Source organism: Prosopis cineraria, unplaced genomic scaffold (genome assembly GCF_029017545.1).
Source record: "Prosopis cineraria cultivar Desert tree isolate PC_DT_omini unplaced genomic scaffold, ASM2901754v1 PC10, whole genome shotgun sequence".
NCBI classification, from domain to species: Eukaryota; Viridiplantae; Streptophyta; class Magnoliopsida; order Fabales; family Fabaceae; genus Prosopis; species Prosopis cineraria.
In genome coordinates, this window is record NW_026555341.1 from 11,870,017 (window position 1) to 11,879,379 (window position 9,363).

Genomic DNA, 9,363 nt, shown 5'->3' on the forward strand with positions numbered 1-9,363 from the left:
TCTAAATTCTATATAAAAGTATTTGATTCCTAAATTTTTTTAAAGCCTAAACATACATCTGGATCAGTCGACACTCTTAACATCTATCAATATATATATGTTCATTAATGAATTCAGATTAAGGGAGATGACATGATTTAATATTACTTGATTTAAACTGCCATTGACTACATCCTCAAGTTGTATCAGCATATGATTCCAGTATGGCCCTTCTCATTGCTCCTGTGGTTAGCACCAAATGTTTTTGCTTTCTCTAGCTTTTCATCCTCTCCTACATGGGCCATTGCTCCCATATGAGTAAAGGCAACACATCCCAATATTACAGACTTTGTACATGGCAATGAGTTTGGTAATTACTGTCAACGCATTTGCTAGCACAACATAGTATTCAGCAAGCCCTCCCATACAATACATGCAGACTAATTTTCTAATAAATCATCATCCCCTTTTGAACAGTAAGAACAGCTGCCACAAGGCATATTGAGGGAACCAACGACTCGAGCTCCAACCGAAAGCCTTTGTTTCGTTTTATCATCTGTGAATAGTTTGTCCCCACTTCTTGCTCTCCCTTTTTTCGTTCTTCCAGTCTAAGTAAAAATACCTCATCTCCTTCTCTCTCTCATTCCCCATCTCTGCTTTCTTGTTCTCTATTTTTTTGCTCTCAAACTTCTCCTCCTTTTCGTCTGGTTTTTTTTCCTTCATGCTCTCTCACTCTCCAGTTTCCTCCTCCGTTCTTAGTCTTTTTTTCTCATTTTTGTGCTCTTCTCGGTCTACTGCTCTGGTTTTCTGCTTCATTTTCTCATCCCTGTTTCTCCCTTCAGTCTCTCTCTTCTCAGCGTCTAGTTTTTTTCTCAATACTCTATTTTTTTCATTTTTCTTGTCCAGTTGTGTTCTCTTCTCCTCGTCTTGTCTCTCCTCATTTTTTTCGTCTTCCTCTATCCTTCTCAGTTCTCCTTCTTTCAGTTTTTCTCCTTCCGCGTCTGCTCTTTTCCTCTCAGTTTTTCGTCCTCTCTTCTGCGTTTTTCTTCATGCATTTTTTTTTTTTTTGTTTTCTCTCATCTCTTACTCTCCGTCTCCTTCTCATTCTCCATCCTCTCTCAGACTTGCTCCCTTTTTTTCGTGCATGCTGCATTTTTGCTCTTTATCACTAAAACTCTAGATCTCTCTTGTGTGCACGTTGCTTCTCTATTTCTTTCTCTTTTCTCTGTTTCTGCTCTCCAGTTTTTTTGCTCGTGTGCGTGTGTGTCTTTGCATGGCTGTCTGTCCTTTTAAGTTGCACATGAGTCTTCTTTCTGCTTTGGGTTCCTCCTTCTCTGCTTCGTGTCTGCTTCTTTTTCTGCGTGACTCTTCCTTCTCTCTGGTTCTCCATCTCTCTTTCTTCATCTCTGTCTCTCTACATTTTCAGCTAGCGTCTACTCTTCTTCTTCTTCTTCTGTTCTACTGGGTTTTCGTCTGGTCTTTTCTTCTATGCTCTTTGGCCGAAAAGTCTGCTCTCTTCGTGTTGTTTTTCTTGGTGTGGCTTCCTTTTTTTCATGCAACCCTCTGATCTTGCCCTCTAATTCCTTCGTCTGTGCTACCCACAGTGTTGAAAAAGGGAGGCCCTTTTAGGGCTGTGATGAGTAGTGTTTCATTCGGCCCTTGTGTATTATTATTTTTTAATTATTATTATTTTTTATTAGATTAACACACACACATTTTAAGTAAATAAGATTTAAGGAGAAAAAGTTTAACTCTCAAAAATTAATTTTCAAATTTTTAAATGATTGGGATAATTTGGGAGAGATTTTGAAAGATTTAAACAAGATTTTTTTTATTTTGTTAAAATATAATCCTAAAAAGGATTAAATTTTATTTTTATATTTTATATTTTTGATTATTTTAATGAACTAAAAGAAACAAAATCCTAACTAACAAAAGATTATCTAAAATAAAAATTAAAACCTATTAATTATTATTTTTTGAAAATATAATCCTAAAAAGGATAAACTTCATTTTTATATTTTTTTAATTATTTATTATTATTTTTATTAAATTTAAAAAAATATCCGGATAAAATATAGTGTTTACAGGAAGGAAGACTAAAAGAAACCCTAAACACTAGAAGACCTCCTCAAAGTGGAACTTCCTCTCTATAAATTTAAGGAGGCTTCCTAAAATGTGAAGATTCAACAATAATGGTTGATTGAAAGACCTTCCAGACTTTCCTAAAATCTAAAGACTTAATTCTCAAGTAAAGATCATTCTAATAAATGCTAAGAAATCAAAAGGATTCGGCCACATGCTTGCAGAAAAGGAAACAAAACCATAAGAAACGTGCTGAAGATGCAAAATAGGAAACTAAACATGAAGATCTAATCAAATCCTAATTAAATGTTGAATATCAAGTCATTATTGAAGCTTTTAGATGGCCAAAAAAGTGCTCGTTCATCCCACACCAATGCACATACTTGTCACATGATATTTTATATGAATTCTTCAATCTAGACTCCATATGGCCTTTGTACAACATCTTGTTGGGCTTCTTGGACGCTCTGAATAGATTCTCACGTTATTTGGGCATCATTTTAGCTTAAACAAGCTTGATTTTCGTTTCTCAATTCCAATGGTCCATTAGACAATGCATTTGACCCTAATTTAGTATATTAAAACTCCATTGGATTTTTCCACATGTGTAATAGCATTGGACCTTCTACTTTGTTGAAAATTAACCCACGATAGCTTTGGGAGTAGCCTGTCGCATGCTATGTCATAGTCTGCGCATGCAATTATCATGCCATCATTTTATGCAATCATCCTTGCCATCCTTTATGTTTTTGAGCCATTTGTGGATTGTGGGCCTTTTGGTCTTGTAGGGGTCATTTGTGAATGTGTGAAAATAAGCTTTCGCTCGAGCTAACCTTTTTAGGACCTGTATTTTTCTTTTTCTTTTTTTAGTTAGTATGTGATGTGATTGGAATTATTGAAAATGGTGGTTGAAGTTTTTAATATTACAAAATAATGTGATTGAAATTGTTTATTTTATTTTCATTTTGAATTAATACATGAAAATGATATAATTTATTAAATTGTGTATTATCTATTTAGAAATTTGAATTAAAAAATTATGCGTGCTTTGGGTCTGATCCTAGGCCCTATCAAAGGGGTCGGATTTGAAAAACATGACCAATTAATGTATAAGGATTTATGGGTTTGAGCTATGAAAGGGCTGGTCAAATCTTACTAACAATTATAGAATCTAGCTAGTTAGTAGAAGAAGGAAAAAAATTAGGAGTCTCTTTCTTTCTAACAGAAAAAAAAAAGAAAATTAAGACTAATGCATGTTAGGCAAATATGTGGTGTTTGATTCTAGGGAAAGCAAAGATTGGCAGTAAAACATTAACATAACCTCTCTCTTAAATTTTATTTATTCATAACAACTGAACAACACAAACCCTTCGCATCATCAAACATCCAAGAAGGTTGGACTTGGACTTCCTTACAAACATTAATTTCCGCCCTTTGACGTACTACATGCAATAATTAGTCTCTTTCATATTTGATAGCCTCTCTATGAATTCTTCAAACGCGTCTCCTGTGGTCAACATGTCAGTTCTTGCATATTTTGGATCATATCCAAATCGATTCCCACTTCTAGCAACAACTTTCAATTCTTTTCCAGATAACTCGCACAGTCTTCGTCCTTCTTACACACCAACCATGCAAAAGCTGTATCAAGAAAAGCCAACATTTAACATATGTATTATAAATTGAACGCAATAAAAAGCCAGCACTACCATATTAGAGAGTTGAACGTCACGTTACACACACACACATATATAAAAATTAAACTGAACAATTGAAGCTAAAAATAAAAGTACCAGGATGAGTCTCGGATGATTTACTGCTGAAGTTACAGAAGCCTCTCTGAGAAAACTTATTGGCTAAAATGAAATCACCATTTTCGTTGATGACTTCCCTCAGTTTCTCCCACCTCTCTTTCAAAAGGCGTCTACTATACTCAAAGAACAACTCATCAGATTCCTTAGACCCGAGTTTGGAATTCTGATAGCTATCACATAGAACTTCCATTATTTTAGCAGCTCGAGTCTGGGATTCTTTCGACACTCCAATGGAGCTCTTCACTACAAATTCGTCATCTTCTTCGAAATATCTATATCTTTCACAATAGCCCACCTTCACAACACAAAACCAAAGTTACCTAAACCTATTGCCTATACACAGCATATGAAGATAAGTGATATTACGAACGTACCCAATGCGAGAACCAGAATGACCAGTACACTTGGAGAGAGAGAAGATCATGAGGTCATGATTGGCCTTGTGAGTAATAGCAGTGTAGTGGGGCCAGTAAAAAGCAAGGTCATGAATCAGCTTGCCTTCACGTCCACATTCGTTGTTCATCACCACTGGTGTACTTCTGAGACTGCCGTCTAGGTTATTCGGAGACGTCACTATCTCTATGTGTGCTTCATTCTTGTCATACTTCATTGCGTCCCCACTCCACTTGTATTGGCTTGAGCGCGCAGTATATCTGTCTCCTCTGGGAACCCCTGCACTCACGCGCAAGTTGTAGATAATGTTCCCATGAAAATTGATTTCTCTCAAAAGCCACCCCATTAAAAGAAAAGACAAGGTTTAAGAAATATAGGTTTATACTTTATAGCAATATTATCATCGAGATGTGCTAAGCATGAATATGCCAAATAGGAAAAAGGAAATGATTAAGAAAAGTTAGTTTTTTGCCTCTGAAGTTTTGACAACTGAGGTTAAGCTCTCCGTGATCTTTTCATTAAAGAATTACTCTCTACAATTATATATAGTCTATTCATTAATTAAAAATTTTATTATTACTAAACATCTTTGTCACATTAGTAATAATTGCATGCCTCATCACCATTAACATGTTATCATTTGAAGAATCTTGAGCACAAAAATTGTCTTAGAAATTAAGATTAGGCAATTCTTTTAAGAAACCCAATAATTGATTTTTTTTTTTAATTTCTTAAACAAATGGATGATATTAGTAATTAGAGTTTATCAGCATTAGAGACTGGCAGTGGTGGTGGTGTGATTTATGACAGTGGCCAATGAGATGTTGACTTTTGGTGATAGCCGTGGCTAGCTAGAAGACGATATGGTGACAGATGCTAGGTAATGGTCGACGGCGACAACTAATAATCGATGGTTGACAATATTAGAGCGATTCATGTTGATAGGTGACATCAATAGTGAAGGTTAACGGTGAAGTTTTCTATCGTTAAAGTATGCTTTAACAAAAAGAAACAAATGTAAGGAGGGATATGACGGCAACGGTGGAGGTTATGGTGGTGGAAATTTCGTGATGGAAAGAAAAAAAAAAATAAAAAGAAGATATTAGAAGGATATTAAAGATTTAAAGATAAAAAATTTTACTTTGGCATTAATAAAAAATGTTTTATTTTAATTTAAATTATTATTATCTTTTAATATTTATAGCTATCTTTTTTTTAATTTAAGATTTTATGCACTTATTTTTAAGGTTAGGTTGAAAACTATAAATAATATATCAACTCATTGAATTAATTTAAATGTATATTTAATTAAATAAGAAGTATTGTTTCCCTCCTCTCTAAACTTTTCTCTTCTCCCTCTATTTTTTTTCTGCTAATCCCTCTCTCTCTCTCTCTCTCTGTTTTATATTTTCTGCCTATCCCAGTCTTTTTCATGAAGGAGACCGGACTTCGGGTAGGTGAAGTCCAGTGCCGTCCAGTCTTTTTGTGCAGTCCTATCACCAAGGTCACACAGGTCCACAGAAAATTATAAGAAATAAAATAAAAGTATAAAAAGGACAAAAGCTGGAAAGTAGTTGTGACTGAGGATAAGGAAAGGGAGGTTGTCACTCAGCGAGGCGCCATTTCCCAACACGCCAAGTTGATCAGGTACGTAGAATGAAAGTAAAAGATTAAAAAAATTAAATTAAATTTAATAAAAAATTATAAATTTGAAATAAAGATTAATAATCTTTAAATAAATTGATTTAAAAGTCCACTTCTTTATTTCACGATTTACAATTATCAAAATAAGAATTCATAAGTGAAATTTGCTAGTTTGTTAAGAAAAACATATCAACACTTTCAATACTCTTATTTACAACCCTCAAAACATGAATTTGCAATTACCATGCAGCATATTAGAATCATTAGCACTGGGCGAGCCTTCTATGTTAACCTTGATTAACCGTGAGATTGTATGAGAGGGGTTATATATATATATATATATATATATATATCTAGAGATCAAAATCCTTTAAAATTTACTCTCAAGTTTTTTTCAATTTGAGAGCATTTGATTAAATGAACGTTCATGATTTTATCACACAATGAATGAAACCGTGTTCTTTATTTGAGTAGTTTCAGTATTGTAACATTTGCCATCTAATGATTCCAATTTTTTTCCCTCCTTTTTCATATATTCATATAGTAACCGCCTATGATGAATCAAAACCAAACACATCTATTGTCACTTGATTTTTTTAGAAAGTAAATGAAAAATGAACCTAGAAAAAACAAATCAGATATCTTTTTTAGAAAGCTGTAGTTTTCTAACTGTCAATATTGCATGAGGGGGGGGGGGAGAGAGAGAAAAGCTGACCGAATAATGAGGAGCAGCAGCGACGACATTAATAGGTTTATCAGAAGAGAATGAAGAAGAAGATAGAGCGAAGAGAGCAGCCTGAAAGAGCTGCGTAGCGCCATTGCCAACCACAATTTGACTATCTTCAGTCTCTGCGTTGCCAACCAAAGCATGAAGCCTTTTAATGGCGTCTCGGAGCTCCGGCGTCATGAACCAACACACACTCCTCCAATCGCTCGCATAACTCACAAACTCCCAACCCTTTATCACCACCGTACACTCCTCGCTCCTCTTCCTCCAATACGACTGCAACATCATTTTATCTCCTCTGCAATTCACTCATATATATATATATATATAATCACTAACCCAAGCATATACATCAATAAAACCAGAAACTATCCCGTGTGTGTGTGTGTGTGTGTGTAAATTCCTTACCGGTCGAGACTAAGGATGGAGGAGTAGTTTGGACGAGAAGCTTGGGTATCAGTAGAGGAGGACAAGCCAAAGCAATTTTTGTCCAGAGAAACAGCGGGAAGATTTGCCACCATTGTTGAACTGTCGAAAATGTTTGTCCTGTCTGCAACTAAGCTCTTCATCACAGTCTTTTTGTCTTTGATTTCTTTTCCTCCTTAAGATTATTTTTGTTGACACCTGACCATTCAGCCTCTTTTATATGGGAAAATCACATTTTAGGATTGCTGAATACTCATGATTACGAAAAAGGAACAAAGAATTTTGAAAGTGTTCTGAAGTCCCTAACGTGAGATTGAATGGAAAAGACGAAAATAACCCTGCTCGTCAGTTTTCACTATCATGCTTGTTATTTTACACGATAGTACTTGTAAAATTGCTTATTTATTATTTGTCATTTTCTATATGCATACTTATTGACGTGATGATGAGTAGTGATAGCATTAAAAAAGCATAGAAAACCTCAAAAGAGAGTAAAAATATTACGTACCATGGAAGGACTTGTGGATAGAGTCAGCATCTTCAACAGGAGATTGTAGCAAAGTGAAAGAAGCTTTTCTCCCTCTTCCCTTCCTCTTTCTTTGTGTTTGGCTTAGGAAATTTAATTTGTGGGTGTCTGGGAAGTCACAATTTAGAGTCAAAATGAATGCTTGGGAATTAACGCCTTCTCACAGTAACTCGTTTGAACTGGCATGTCTTTTTCTAAAACCGTCCGAACCATTAAATTGATTTATTTAAATGAGAAAACCAGATCCAGTTCTCTCCCAAAAAATTAATCACAGATGAGGACCACTATAAAATAAGTTATTATTAAAATAAAAATATAACTTTTTTTTAATAAAACTTATTATTAATTTTTATCTGTGATTAATTTTTTGAAAAAAAGCTGAATGATATTTTTATTAATTTAAAAACATCAAATGCCAGAAAAAGAAAAAAGTTATAGTTTCGAGGTTTTTTTTTTTTTTTTAAATTTTAACCCCAAGTTTCAAAGTTTCAGTTTCAGTGGGACTACTTAATTATTAATTAGCTGGGATCATGAACCGCTTTTGTAGGCCCCTTCCGTTTTGCATGTCGAATCATGCATGAAACTTAGCAGGATAGTAAAAAAAAGAAGAAAATTTAAAACATCTACGACCAAAAATTTTGAGAATCCTGGTCCAAAATTTTTGGGTTCCCATTTGAAGCCCAAATTCTTTTTAATGTCTAACCAGCAGCCCCTTTCCGCCATGACCAGTAGCCAGTAATTCAATTCAAGCTATAGAAAAGATTGAATAGCAAAGCTCGATTTTAATTTCTTCGAGTCCATTTTGACCAAATTTTAATGCTTTAATTGAATTATTTTTAAATCTTATTAAAATAAAATTTAATTTTTATTTTAAAATAATTATAAATTTTAAAAATTAATATTGAAATATATTTTAAATATTTTTTAAATATTTTATAGATTAAAATGTAATAATGTGTATCTACAATCGTGTACTTAGATATATGATCTGTAGGCATAAAATCAAATAAAATTTAAAATACTGAGTGATATTTAATATATGATACATATATATTTTTTAAAAAATAATTTTTTATTTGACTATTTAGGGCACGAATTTTGTATGGCTGTTTCAGCCAATCTAAATAGGCCCAGACATTAAAAACTTGATTATTTTATTGAGTCCAGCCTAAATTTTTTAAACTTATTTGAGCTTAGCTTAAATTATCACTTTATTGACCATCATCTTTCCTCTCCAATTGGCTTTTCTTCACACATGTTTTGTAAGCGTTTTTCAAAGAATTAACTCTCCAACTAACAATACTAGAATCTAATTCAATAAGATAGTTATATTAAAAAAAAATCCAAATCTTTGATTAAGAGAAATCTAACTTTCACCATGAGTCCCAGAAAGAGATAATCTTTATGTGTTCCAAAAAAAAAAAGAAATGAAAATTGGTAAATGTCATAATGATAATAACGCATGCATGTGTGTGTATTTTATTCCAATCAAAATTATATTTAACATCAAAATATATAGGATGAATTGGTCTGTTGGGCAAAAAAATATTGTAATAAAAAAATATTGACCAAATTTTTGAATATTTGAGAGCTAGTGTAGCCGGTTCATGTTAATATATAAGATATTTATCATTGATATATAAGAATTTTATTATTAAAATTAAAAAATTTATAAAAGATTTATAATTGACACACAAATATTATTAAAAAAGTATAATAAACTGGTCATGATATAAAAATATAATAAATGTTGGGTTATTTATTTAATT

General features: G+C 33.2%; 1 pseudogene; it reads right to left on the minus strand.

The window, feature by feature from the left end:
* Positions 1-3,375: 3,375 nt before the first annotated feature.
* On the minus strand, positions 3,376-7,340 carry LOC129321831 (L-tryptophan--pyruvate aminotransferase 1-like; annotated as a pseudogene).
* Between the last annotated feature and the right edge of the window lie 2,023 nt (positions 7,341-9,363).